We start from the raw sequence: 13784 nt of genomic DNA on the forward strand, positions 1-13784 counted from the left end.
TAAAACATACAGGTGCAAACAAATACAAGTGCACAATCTCTGCTGGACAGAGACACAGAGGTCAGTAAAGGTGCCTCTTAGCTGTGGCTGTCAAACGGTAGGGATAATCTTATTAAGGCTCTCTTCAGCTGTGGGTCCAAACTCTTAAAGCGATAGTTCACCTGGCTGTAAAATTATGACATTTGATTATAATTATATCATAAAAACATGCAGTGTGTCTCTTTTGTAAATAAAGCAATGTCTTGTTTATGCACAGAAAAGACAGCATCTCATGTAGGTATTATATGTATGGGATTTACACGAGAAAATATTCTCCAAAATTGAAAGCAAATAATGATGGTGATTTAAATAGTGTCTGTTTGACTCATAAGGGAGAACAAGTACTAAGTGCTGTGGCAAATGCTCCAGCAAAGTGAAAGATTACTTTAATTACCTTGGAGTGGCTGTTGGGAGGCTCCGGGGATTCATTGGCTGTGCAGGGCTGGGGGCATCATAGTGATGAAGATGAGCTAGGTGATTAGGTCAAAGGTCTGACCAGAAATAACGTCAAAGACAAAGCAATAAACGCTGAAGAATAAAGAATAGACCCAGGATTAGTAATTGATGGCGGTATTCTGACTCAACGAGGGCATAGCAATCTCTGTTACATCATGCCTTTTACAAGTTTAGCAAGTGTAATCCACCAAACATGATCTTTATGCCACATCTGATTATATTATTAGACAGTTACTCCACAGATAAACTGTGGCTTCAATGTCAGTTTGAAAGTGATTTATATATAATCCACCTGGTATATTCACCTGTAACGTCTTAATATGCCTTTCAGCAAATCCACAGGGATAAGAGGGGAGCTTACCATGGACCACCTGCAATGTGCCTTAAATATGTTGTCCCTTGAGCTTGTTAGTGCGGTGTGGAAAAGTTAAATACATGGTGTATAATAATACCATTGAACTTCGATGTTCATATTTTTTCAGGCCTCTTCTAGTTTTCTTTAGCGTGGCCTTTTGTGGCATTTACCTAAATATATAAAAAAGATAATTCCTATTCTATGATTTATTAATTTTTCCAAATAACAGTACAAAAATGTATTAACTGATGACTGAAATACTTTGCAATTAAACTTCAATATGGATGCTCTATTTATAGTCATTTTATGACAGTCGACACTCAACTTTGGTTATGCATTTGAAGAAATAGGAGAATAATCCATAAAAACTTCAAAAATAATAGATATACGGTAAAAAGTTAGCATCAACTGACCCAAAAAGGCCACAGATTATATTTCTGTTTCAGTGTAGGTAACCATTGTGGCTAACATGCTCTAGAGAGCAGTGGTTCTCAACTGGTCAGGCCTCGGCCCCCACTTTTTCCTTTGTCAATAGATTGCGACCCGACATTTTTAACCACTCTATTCAACAAAAAATCGTGCTGAAATATATACGCTTTTCAGAATACAATATTAATAAAAGTGAAGTACAGTGCATATATCCCTTATATCCCTTCACAGAACTAAAGTATGCTTTTAAAAAACGTTTAATGAGATGATGGAATCAAAGCTGAACTGTATAACATAAAAATGCACACATGCTGAAAACCCAACCCCAGCAGGGGGGTCTGGGGGGATTTTCCCTCATGAGATTTTTAGAAATACAAACATATAAACTACGCATTCTGGTACACTCTGAGAAGAAAATAAATAAATCTATTGCTACCCGACATATTAATAATATTTTATGCCATTGTTTGTTTTTCACTTTGTTCCGACAGCTGAACTTGCTGCTCCACACAGAGAGAAGAGCAAAGAGGAGATACTCTGTGTGACTTACTTTAAATTGTGGGTAAGGGTAGATAGCAACCATTGTTCTGTGACCTGTCAATCATCAAACCGGGGGTCATACAGTTGCAAGAAAAAGTATGTGAACCCTTTGGAACTACCTGGATTTCTGCATAATTTGGTCATAAAATGTGTTCTGATCTTCATCTAAGTCACAACAATAGACAAACACAGTCTGCTTAAGCTAAAACCACACAAACAATTATATGTTTTTATCTTTTTATTGAACACACCATGTAAACATTCACAGTGCAGGGTGGAAAAAGTATGTGAACCCTTGGATTTAATAACTGGTTGACCCTCCTTTGGCAGCAATAACCTCAACCAAACGTTTCCTATAGTTGCATATCAGACCTGCACAATGGTCAGGAGGAGTTTTGGACCATTCCTCTTTACAAAACTGTTTCAGTTCAGCAATATTCTTGGGATGTCTGGTGTGAATCGCTCTCTTGAGGTCATGCCACAGCATCTCAATTGGGTTGAGGTCAGGACTCTGACTGGGCCACTCCAGAAGGCCTATTTTCTTCTGTTGAAGCCATTCTGTTGTTGATTTACTTCTGTGCTTTGGGTCGTTGTCCTGTTGCATCACCCATCTTCTGTTGAGCTTCAATTGGTGGACAGATGGCCTTAAGTTCTCCAGCAAAATGTCTTGATAAACTTGAGAATTCATTTTTCCGTCGATGATGGCAATCTGTCCAGGCCCTGAGGCAGCAAAGCAGCCCCAAACCATGATGCTCCCTCCACCATACTTCACAGTTGGGATGAGGTTTTGATGTTGGTGTGCTGTTCCTTTTTTTTCTCCACACATAGCGTTGTGTGTTCCTTCCAAACAACTCAACTTTGGTTTCATCTGTCCACAGAATATTTTGCCAGTAGTGCTGGGAACATCCAGGTGCTCTTTTGCAAACTTCAAACGTGCAGATCAGAACACATTTTATGACCAACTTATGCAGAAATCCAGGTAATTCCAAAGGGTTCACATACTTTTTCTTGCAACTGATGTCATTATGTGTTCATTTGTATCTGAAGTTGTACCCATGGATGTATAAAGAATAGTTATACCGCAAAGTTATTCTCCGTGGGGACTTCCGGTAACAATCTTGATTCTGATTGGCCAGAAGACTCGAAAAAACATCAGCAAAGATGTTTTATTGAGAAGATGATCACTACGTGACAGAAGTTTTCAAAGCCGTTTATGGTCTCCGGTACCTCTGGAACACTGCTACCTGTGGTGATGTTGGGTAATTAATAATTTTGATAACCTCTCTGAACCTTAGCCATGTCTGCAGATACTCTCACGCTCTGGTGAGGATGTATCAGTGTACACTTTGGACTGGGGTTGAGATCAGAAAACAAACAGGAAAAAGTTACTGAAGGCAAATGAACTCTCATAGTTTTCAAACATTGAACCAAAAAATATACATCTTCTTTGCTTGTTTACATTGCACTCATCTGGTAATGCATGGATTAAAAAGCAACGTCAATATTGTTACACAAAAGAAAATATCACACATTTGTGCAGAATTCCGACCAATGTGATGGTAACGGAAAAAGGGCACGTAGCAAGGATAAATGCTAGTGTGTAAGGAGAGAGATGCATTTGGCTCGGAACAGGTCAGTCAGTATTCCAGAAACAGCCTGATCAAACAGAGACTGGAGCCAAACCAAACACCTCTGGACTTCAGTCTGGCACAGAGAAGCAGATATCACACTGCACACAGTCAGTGCAGAACACTCTGCAACATGCTGTATAGGAAGGGATTCAGAGCCTTTTTGGCCTGTGATTGTGTTAAAATGAAGCAAATTTGACCTGGAACCCCTCATCACAGGGATCACGTGTCCGCCAGTGGTGACAAGTTAAACTAAAACGTTATTAATGCATCAAATTAATAACTTTTAGAGGTTAAAGGACATGCAAATATTCAATATTCACAAGAAATAAAGCAGAAATTAGTTCTCCCACGTTGAGATCTGCAGCCTGAATGCTACACTTGTGTGCTGCTTTTATTAGCTGATAAGATACAATGGTGTATGTTGTCAGATATTTAAATGTAGTACATTGGAGTATGTATTTGCTTGAATGTAAAGTTGAATTGACTGTAAATTATTTATACTAATGTGGTCACAACTTTCTGATGATCAAATGTATAAAACGTGGTTAAATGTGAACTTTAATATTTACCAATATGTTATCCTTTTTCAACACGACAAATCCTAAATATCTTTATTGGTATCAGGCGAATAAATAAACTAAACTGTTGCTCAAAGATCCATAAATAGAGGGGAGGAAATGGAGGGGAGGGAAAATACAGGAGTCTAGAAAAGCAAAGATCACAGACAGACGGAGACGCAGGCGGACAAATAAACCACAAAGAGATCTGAGGCATAACAGGAAGGTCCTTTTTTGTGTTTACTTCAAATAGCAATTGCATGTTGTTTATCCATGCTTAGTTAGAGTTCCTCTTATTGTATCGCACTTGCACAAACAAAAACAAACCTGTTGTGAGTTGAAAACCTCTCACTGACAGAGTAAAACAGCAATGCATTCATCTGTGTGGCAATGCCATTTTTATTTGATCCAATCAGGCTTTGAGTGGGTTTTCATAACCCGGAAAGGTCAAAGCATTTTCTCAGATAGTAGAGGAACCATGTAATCCTTCAGCTGGCAAAAAAAATCCCCAAATATAGAGATACGATTTTGCCTCAAAGCAGTGGAATGCAATGCCCTACATACTGCTTAATTCTCTCAAATAGAGGTCAACTTGCATCTCCAATTGCTGGAATATCATAGGAGACACATGCATGCACGTACATTGTAGTGCACAAGTGATACAGTATGCACAGGAGGCATCCTAAAATAGTGTGATGGAAAAATCTATACTGGTGTCCGGTTATTTCCGCACTGCTGCAGAGGGCCTGGTGATACAACCAGCATACAATTGACATCTCAAACTGTGACCACATGTCATTCATTGCCAAGCTGCAGCACCACCGCACATGCTTTTATCATATGAATAAGGTCAAGGAGTAACAGGGTGGAAGTTCTTTTGGATGTTACTTTACTGTAACAGTGGTCATTCAGACAAGAACATATTATATGAGACTCACTGAGATAACCTATGATTTTTAATAAACAAAATGTAACATATACTGATCTCAACATGTCCAATAAATATGACTTTTAACAATTTATTTTAGATAAACAGTCTGTACCTATACTGTTTTATTGATCATTGCAACGAAGGGAAAAGCAATGAACAGAAAACCATAACAGCAATAATGGAGCATAACAACATTCAGGAAGTCAATATTTCTCTGTTGAGAAATGCATCAGTATTTAGCACATGATATTAAAGAGGAATTATATTGATTAAAATGATAACAAATGCATGTAGAAGTGAGAGTGATATACTTTTGTCAGAGATTGAGAGAGAGAGCGAGAAATAGAGATAAAGAGATTATTTTATTGCCAGATTGTATCCAAATGTAAAAAGTGTCTGTCCCTAGATGACCATGATTGATTTACAGAGTGATTAACTACTTAGATTAATCTATATATGAGCTACAACTCACTAAATACTGCGATAGGATCATACCAACTGCATCTCCAAGTCAGGACAGGGGCACAAAGTGCACAGATATACAAACAAAAGGTAATAACGTTTTTCAAACTCCTTCTGTAACAGTCCCCCCTGCAGTGAGTGTTTTGAGGAGCTCATTCTGCCATGATAAACCACAAGGTTATCATATAAAATATATGGTTAAGTTACATAATAAATACAAAGTAATTTCAATATTAAAAAAAGCACAAAAAAGAAAAACAATATTACTTTTTTGCTCTTTACTTTATTTTCCTCCCCTTCAATTTGTTAGAATTATGGGAACGTTTCCTGAAGTATGCAATGGATACAAATATATCCAAGCTGAAACTGGCTAACCAAACCATATAATACACGATGAGTCAATGGCAGATTTAATGGGGCCAACCACAGAAATGTAGTCAGGCAAACACTGGGATGATGACCAGTGGCGGTTCTAAACCAATTTGACTGGCGGGGCCAGGCTGGGGCCAGTTATTTTCTGAGGGGGGCACAATAAATGCAGGACGAAAAAGACAAAGACAGTACGAAGTAATTGTGCATAAGAAAACAATGCAATACAGTTATTGGTATTTGTTTCATTACGCATATTTTATGTCAGATACTTATAGTTACAGTTTTTACGCTCTAATGCAGGGGTCTCCAACCTTTTTTAGGATGAGAGCTACTTTCAAAAATCTTTAGAATATGATCAAAACCAATAACAAATCATTTAAACTTGTTTATTCTTATAGTTCAGTTAGCATTCTTTCTTTTCATTTTATGCATATTTTACTAATCACTCCCCTTTTAAAGATATTTTTTTTTACTGTCTTATAGTACACATTGGAATGATTTCTTACTTTATTTTTTACAACTATATTAAATAGATAAAGGTGTGCTCTCTCTCTCTCTCTCTCTCTCTCTCTCTGTCTCACTCGCTCACAGAGGCTTTGTGCTCCTCCGTGGCGATGACGGCTTGCGTTAAACATATTTGTAAAGTGGGGGAAACAGGATTTCGACATGTCCCCCCTGTCCCCAGTGGAAATTACGCGGAGACCCCTGCTCTAATGGGTCCGACTAGAATGACAAATATCGTTAGTTCCGCATATTCCGTCAGCCAAGAAATCGTTTAATCATAAACTTTTTCTTTTTTTTCCTTTTTCACGGGGGCCACAGGGGGGTCCAAAGTCAGTGTTAGGGGGGAACTGGCCCCCCGTGCCCCCCCCCTAGAGTCGCCCCTACAACTTGCTACCCTCAGTTAGAAAATCGAATTAATGTGTTCATGTGTTCGTGTGTGTGTGTGTGTGCGTGCGTGCGTGCGTGCGTGAAAAAGAGAGTGTCAGTCAGGTTGCATCAGTCTCCTGAAGCTGCAAAAAAATCAAGCAGTGCTCGATCTAATGTCACATAGGCGGTTAGAAGTCAAGAATGTATAAAAATAGATGGAGGGAAACACCCTTAAACTTTGGACAACACTGACACACTGACACAATTACGGATTAATATTCTGTGGCTTCATGAGTTGCTCGGCTAACAATGAAACTGGTCTGACCCTGATTAGCAGGAATGGCACCCTTGGGCGTTTCTCGCACTACTAATTAGTTTAAAGCCTCCAGCTCTTACTAGCACAGAGACAGGCAGACAGCATATGCATGTGTCAATGTGTTTATATAAAGGTGCTGTGGGCTCGGGACATAATGCGTTTCGCTGTGTGACTCATTGTGTTTGTGTATGTGTGTATGGGTTCGGGTGTGATGATTTTTGGATGCATGCTTGTGACGCTGTTAGGGTGTGGGGCAGGAAAATAGAATGACGAGAACGTAAAAGGTACAAAAAAATGGTACAAACAACCTTTAAAACATAATTTCCCCAATGTTCTCCATCACATTTGTGTCCAATTATCACCAGCAGTCAGTACTAAAATAACATAAAGGCCAATATCTATGTGACATTAACCCATGTAATGGCAACTCCAGAACATTCACTCTTTCTCTATCTTTTTTTTTGGATGAACAAGAAAGTTAACTGTGAACAAACTCTATTTCTCACAGCCAAGCAAAGCCAAAAACGGATGTTGAGTGGGTGCTAATTGGGGTTTCTTAATTCTCGAATAATAAAAGCCACCACCGCTGAATATTGTGTGTGATGGGATGCATGTTATTACAGGAAGGCAAGCGGATAGACAGGAAGACAAGATGTGAAAACAAACAGGAAGAGGAACAGACGAGGCTTGCAGGCATTGAAAAGAAGAGAGGCGAGAGATTATGTGTATGTACAACACATAAGCCAGACATATGGGGCTGTTTGGTCATACACAGACATGGGAAGTGGTTAGTGCATGGGTCACCTTAAGAATTCATGTACGAGATGCAAGGACAACCTCCATCATCCCATAATGCTTGAAGCACGCCATATACTTTAAGAAGCTCTCAGAAAACCTCCTATGGGGTGAAATCTGTGAGTGCAGAACACACACATACACTCAGTACCTATTTGGCATATCATTAGTCATGTGACTTGGGAGTCAATTCGCCCAAGGGGATTGGCTTTCAGCCACAAACATGAGGACCAGATGCTAAAGAAAAAGACAGCCCAGGATCAAATTGTATAAAGAGATGCACACTAACAAAACTATGCATGCATAATGACACGTAGACACAAAGCAGGATATATTAGTTGCATTGATACATCCACACACCACGATACAGAGAAGCATACAAACACAAGCATGAACACAAATAGAGAGGAGCTACAGCCAAGCAACCAAGCTGTGCCTCTTGTTGTCTGTGGCATAACATGCTGTCTCTTTCTGAACACACACACAGACCCTCAGACATGAACTGTGTGTGTGTGTTGGTTAGTGTGGGTAAAGGGGATGAATGGTCAGCCTTGTGAGCTGTTAATGATTAAAAGTGTGTCTGGGCATATTGGCAAATGTGGGTTTCTAGCATAAATCCTCATTAATCTTCAGCTCATGGCCATGACCCTACTAGGCCTGAGGTTATCTGTCATTTTGAAGCATCCAATGTCAAAATGTGATCATGTGAGAAGGCACAGTTTCCTAGTGTACGAAGAGTGACATACAAGCTGTAGGACATAAGGGGATACATTACAAGCATTCCAAGCATAAAGCACTGATCATACCAACAATGAGGTCCAGAACTCTCTCCTTATATTGTGTCAACAGTGAGATTGTGTAACACGGCCTCTTTATCAGACAACCCCCTGTCAGACCCGGCGCTGTAAGTGCCTTGACCCCAAAGAAGACACCGCTCCCCTAAATCTATCTTATCTCCTCTCTCGCACTCTTGCCCTTTCCTGTCCTCGCTGGCGACACGACACCTTCTCATCCAATTCTCTCAGTCACCACACACAAACAGCTCTTTGCCTCACTCATGAGATGTCTGGCCTTGTAAAGGTATGTTTTACTTCCCACATACATGACATTGGAAGTATGTATACAAAACTGTTGCAGGCATGTTTGATTTTTAGTTAAAATGTAATGTAATGTAATGTTTAGGAGACCAAACTATAGACATGTATTTGCTCACTGGTCTATAAAAGGGCCTAATCACATCCAGTTTCACACACATACAGGAAAGACATAGAGAGTGCAGCGGAAAACATAAGAGGAAGTTAAGACAGATGTTCAAAGGAGATTAACATTTGGAATTAGTTAGTATTCTTTTGTTCTAAAGGGATAAAGATAAAGTAACTTTAACTGTTTCTATTTATATTTCTAAAATAATTTCCTTAAAATTTTAAGTCTTAAACTTAGAAGAGGAAATGGGGAAATATGTGAGGGGTGCCATCTGATTTTGTATTTTAATAGTCATGCAGTATAGCTGCTGATTCTTTCTCCACCTCTCTTTCTCGCTCCCTCAGCCTGCCCTGTTTTCCTAAGAAAAAGCCCCTTTCGTGTCCCTCTTCCACAGGATCTCCACTCCTTTTTCCTCTATTCTTTCAGCTTCCTAGCTCATTTATTTCTTAGTCATTTTCAAAACAATCTTTGCTTCTCTTCTATTCTCTTCTCTCCTTCACTCAAAACACACAATGCGACACGTTCCTTAACTTTCCCCTTGCTCTGCTTTCTGCTCTCGCAAACACATTCTTTGTTCACTGACACACTGTTTAAAAAACAACCAAAAAAAACAGCACAATCACTTGCTTCTATATCCCTTTGGTTTGTTTCTCTCTCTCTCTCTCTCTCTCTCTCTCTCTCTCTCTCTCTCTCTCTCTCTCTTACTCCCCCCCCATGTTTCCTCTCTCTCCAAAACCTAAGAGGACAAACATCATGTGGTGCTGAGGACTCTGTTATTTGGTGATTGTGAGATAGTTCGTTTTTTTTCTATGTGTGAAGGTGTTGGTGTCCAGGATGTGTGTCTTTCAATACGGATTGCTTTAAAACTTCAATTCCAACTCCCCATCTTTGTCAACATACATACAGGCATATATCCATGCACCTACAAACAATTCAACATTTCCCATGCACACATCTCAACACCCCCAGTCACACTGAGACCAGTTGAAGGGAGGTGGGGACTCGAATCAGACTCACACACGTACATCCTACATGTGTGTGTATGTTTCTGAGAGCAAGCATGTATGCATGTGATCAAATGTGTGTGATATTGCTTAACTCACACAAAGACACAGCTTCTTATACGACTCCCAGCTGTGTGGACTTGGCCATCCAGCAGCCAGGAATGTTTGGTGTGCAACTCTACTGGAAAGCCCAGTGACCCACACACACACTGACTCTCTCACAGCCTCCTCTGGAGACAACCTACTCCTCTGAGCAGGGGCAGACAGAGGGACGGGCCTCACACCCAAAGGAAGAATGGTTCAAATTCCACAGCTGATAGAAAAACACAGAGGAGTGGGACAGAGCGGAGGAACTGATGTCAGCTCTATCAACCATCCCCCCACACCCACCATCTGTTCTGTGCTCGCAGTGTAGGAAAAATGAAGAGGAAGGAAAAAAAAATATTAGGAATTATTCTACTCTTGTAGCCATTGTTGGCTACATTGATGCTGTGCTGGCTGTCGTCAGATATACCAGGTGTCCTGCCATGCTTTGACCCGTGTGTTTTAGCATATACAGCAGCCACTGTTTGGCTCTGAGTGACTCCACTCCTGCATTTAACTTGGAGGTCACCGCTCTAGGCTGCAGGTGGCGGAGATATCTGATGCTGTGGTTTACCAAGCAAAGAAAACTAAACTTACAAAAAAAAAGCACAGACTTACTCACTGATGATAACTGTATCTCCAAAGAGAAACCCAATTAAGGTCTAGCAAACCTGGGCTTAGCCAAAGAAAGTTATGTAATGCGCCTTGTTTAAATATTCCCACAGGGAAACACAGGGAGCGTGTACTTGATATTGATATGATATTGAGATTAAGGCAAATTCAAGTATTTTGATATAATGAACAACTATATTGTTGAGTGTGTATACTGTATTTGAATACTTGCATCATAATATAATACAAAAAATGTCATTATAGATTTCATATCAAAGTTATATCCCATTTTCAAAAATCCTATTACTTCTTCACATTGTGTTATTGTGTTGCAATCCTTTGAAAATCCTTTTCTGCATAAGCCATTTTAACTCAATATCTCCCTTCTTGAAAAAAAACAAAGACTCAAAACAGAACAGGCAATAAAAGTTGACTTGCCATAAAATAAAACTTCCCCTTTATCAGAAGCCACATGATTTGTCTCATGTTGTGCTGATTTCAGTCTTGGGTTTACATAAAATGATTGATTTCTTAAAGTTTGGTTTTTCTAGTTGTCATTGTGCAAAGATAAGATGTGTTTTTGTAACTTCTTAAGATTTAGTAACTGTGGGGCGTCTGACAAAGGCAGTCCAACTATAAGATGTCTTACGACTACTTTTTGGGGTGTTTTCCCCATAAACGTCCGTTGCAGAAGTAAAATGAAGTTCAACCGGAGGGTCGTCAATAAGTGCAAAACGACAGTGTAAACAACCCTGTTGAACCGTTATGCAACCCTATCCACATGTGGTCTATCCTGGATGTGCTATATTTTACAGTTTTAACAAGTTTAAACAGAGTATTTGTGATATTCATTGGCTCCTACCTTTGTTAGACATGCACCTCTGGAATCAGTTCAGGTCTCTCTCCCCTCGTCGTCCACTTCAGTTAATACTGGGCAGCGCTCGTCTTTGTTTCTCCCAAATAAACTGCAAGGCACAAACACATGCGATCACTTCAGAGCCTCCTCTGTATGACAACATCTAACCCTAACTCACATGTTTTAACACTTGCTCCGGACTTGAACGTCCTCAATTGATCGGCTTCGTTCTAAATGCGCGTGTTTGGTGAAGATCTGCCAAAACTGACAGCAGAAAAATACTCCCGACCTGTTGCAGCCGAGAGACGCCATGAGGAATGTAATTACATGTAGACTGCTGCATATTGCAAAAGCAGCAGACATGCTCTTGTTTGCCGTTCCCCGCTATTGTGCTCTGCGATCTGTCTGGTGTCCGCTTGTGGTCCTGATGCGAGTTTTTCCACGTCCCTTTGTTGTCTGTCACACCTTCAAGAAGGGACCACATGGAGGAGGGGATCTCGACTTTTTCTTTTGTCTGTCTTTTTACACATCATTGCTGCTCGTAATTGCAGGATGTTTTCTTAAATAATGAATCGACTCTTACTTTACATCACAAATGTAGAAGGGCTTTTGTTCACCCTTCAGCTCGCATGCATTTCATTACCATCGCATCTGTCTCATCTCTAATGATTGTATTTCATTTGTCTGCTTCCCATATTTAGAAAAAAACAAACACATCCTGTTATAAAAGTCAGTTTCTTCTACCATTGTTATCCTATCTCACCAAATGTCTCGCCAGAAGTTAAGTTCTCGCATGGGGAATGAGCTGAAGCTGCTGTCTCTCCTCTCCTCCCCTTCCTTCTCTCGCTGTCTGTCCGATGGCAGAACGCAGTTATGTTACTCCGTAGACCAGCCTTCACCCACAGCAGCCTGCCCAGCGCCTATCACCGAGCACAGTGACGACAGCATCATTGCTAGTCACCACAGTGCCACACCCACCCATTCATAAAGTAGAGACAGTGCCAGCCTCCAGGCCAACACTGCATCATATTCCTATAGGGCCATATAACTGGGTTATGATATTCTGTAAGTGATTTTCGTGTCACAACAGCCTCTTTGCCTATTTGTGCATCTTTTGCGACTTGTCATTCCGTCTTATGAAATCCACAAGGATATACCTTAGGCTTTGGGAAACTGAAATAGCAATCTGACATTGTCAAGTTCAAGATCAATTAAGAGAATAGTTGTATAATTACTTGAAAATATATTTATTTTTGTCTTTCACAATTTAATATGAAACTTTATATCCTGTGATATCTACACACATTTACATAGGCTTCTATAATGCAAAGGTATTGCTCAAACGCACTTTAGAGAGCTGGTGCTCACCGTCTCTGCACCTTATAGCAGGTTCTCCTTGTCTGTCACACTGTACTTCATCAAGTATACCTACGGAACTGCTTGTTTGTTCATTGATATAATAGCATTGTTCGCCTTTGTTTTCTCTCCTTCCATTACAACTACGCACCCAATAGAAACTATTTGGGTGGATGCACAAGTTTAGTAAAGATGTATTGTGTGTAAGCAGGTTCCCAACCTCAGAGGATTCTGCGCACAGCCATTGTTCAGTACAGAAACTGAGGAGTACAGAATAAACAGTGAATCACTACTCCGACATCTGCTATGTGTGTGCCCTGTCTGTTGTTATTTAGACAGTTTAGTAACCCAGTTTGTCTTAAGTCCTCATTAAGTCTCATCATTATAAATTCAAAACATTTCTATAAGTTCAATTGTTTTGAAATCATCCACTACTGCCTAAACTATTCTCTTTTTAGTTTAGCTTTTGGATATTTCTCTTTCTTTCATTTTATTAATACAGCCAAGGGGTCCACATACAGCAAAGGGCCATAGGTCAGATTTGAACACATGGCCATTGCTATTCTTTATCATCAGTATAAGAACACATCAAGCACTCCACAAGTGAACTTGACCAAAACTTTCTGACACTGTTAGTGATATTGTTCCCAGTAAACTACAGCCTCTCTTCTGAATGATGCAATCAGTTGTCCACATATCTAAATTATAAAGTATCAAACTTCCCTTAGAAACAAGCAGGGCAAGAGGTTAAATACCCCCCTAAGCAAAATGGCACAACAATGAGAAAAGCACTGGCCTATAATTCAGCCTAGTGTCAACTTGTTTCTCTGCCAGAAAATCCTTAATCAGCATTTCTAAAAGGCAGAAATGCTGTTCTCGGTGTATGCATTTACTCTGGTCTTGAGTTTGGCAAAAG

The 13784-nt window shown here is 39.9% G+C and overlaps 1 protein-coding gene across 3 annotated transcripts in view; it reads right to left on the reverse strand.

Moving 5' to 3' along the window:
- rhobtb4 (Rho related BTB domain containing 4) overlaps nucleotides 1-12399 on the reverse strand; it is a 43007-nt gene extending 30608 nt beyond the window's left edge. The window contains exons 1-2 of one of the 3 annotated variants that reach the window (XM_079688860.1): nucleotides 12276-12399; nucleotides 11519-11621 (exon numbers count right to left, since the gene is read on the reverse strand). The gene's annotated coding sequence lies outside the window, so the exon portion shown is untranslated. Of the gene's footprint in view, nucleotides 1-11518; nucleotides 11622-11690; nucleotides 11732-11839; nucleotides 11939-12275 lie in introns of those variants that run through there. The other 2 variants (XM_079688861.1, XM_079688862.1) reach the window with 2 other exon arrangements.
- Between the last annotated feature and the right edge of the window lie 1385 nt (nucleotides 12400-13784).

This window comes from Notothenia rossii, assembly GCF_949606895.1.
Source record: "Notothenia rossii genome assembly, chromosome: 6".
Classification (NCBI taxonomy): domain Eukaryota; kingdom Metazoa; phylum Chordata; class Actinopteri; order Perciformes; family Nototheniidae; genus Notothenia; species Notothenia rossii.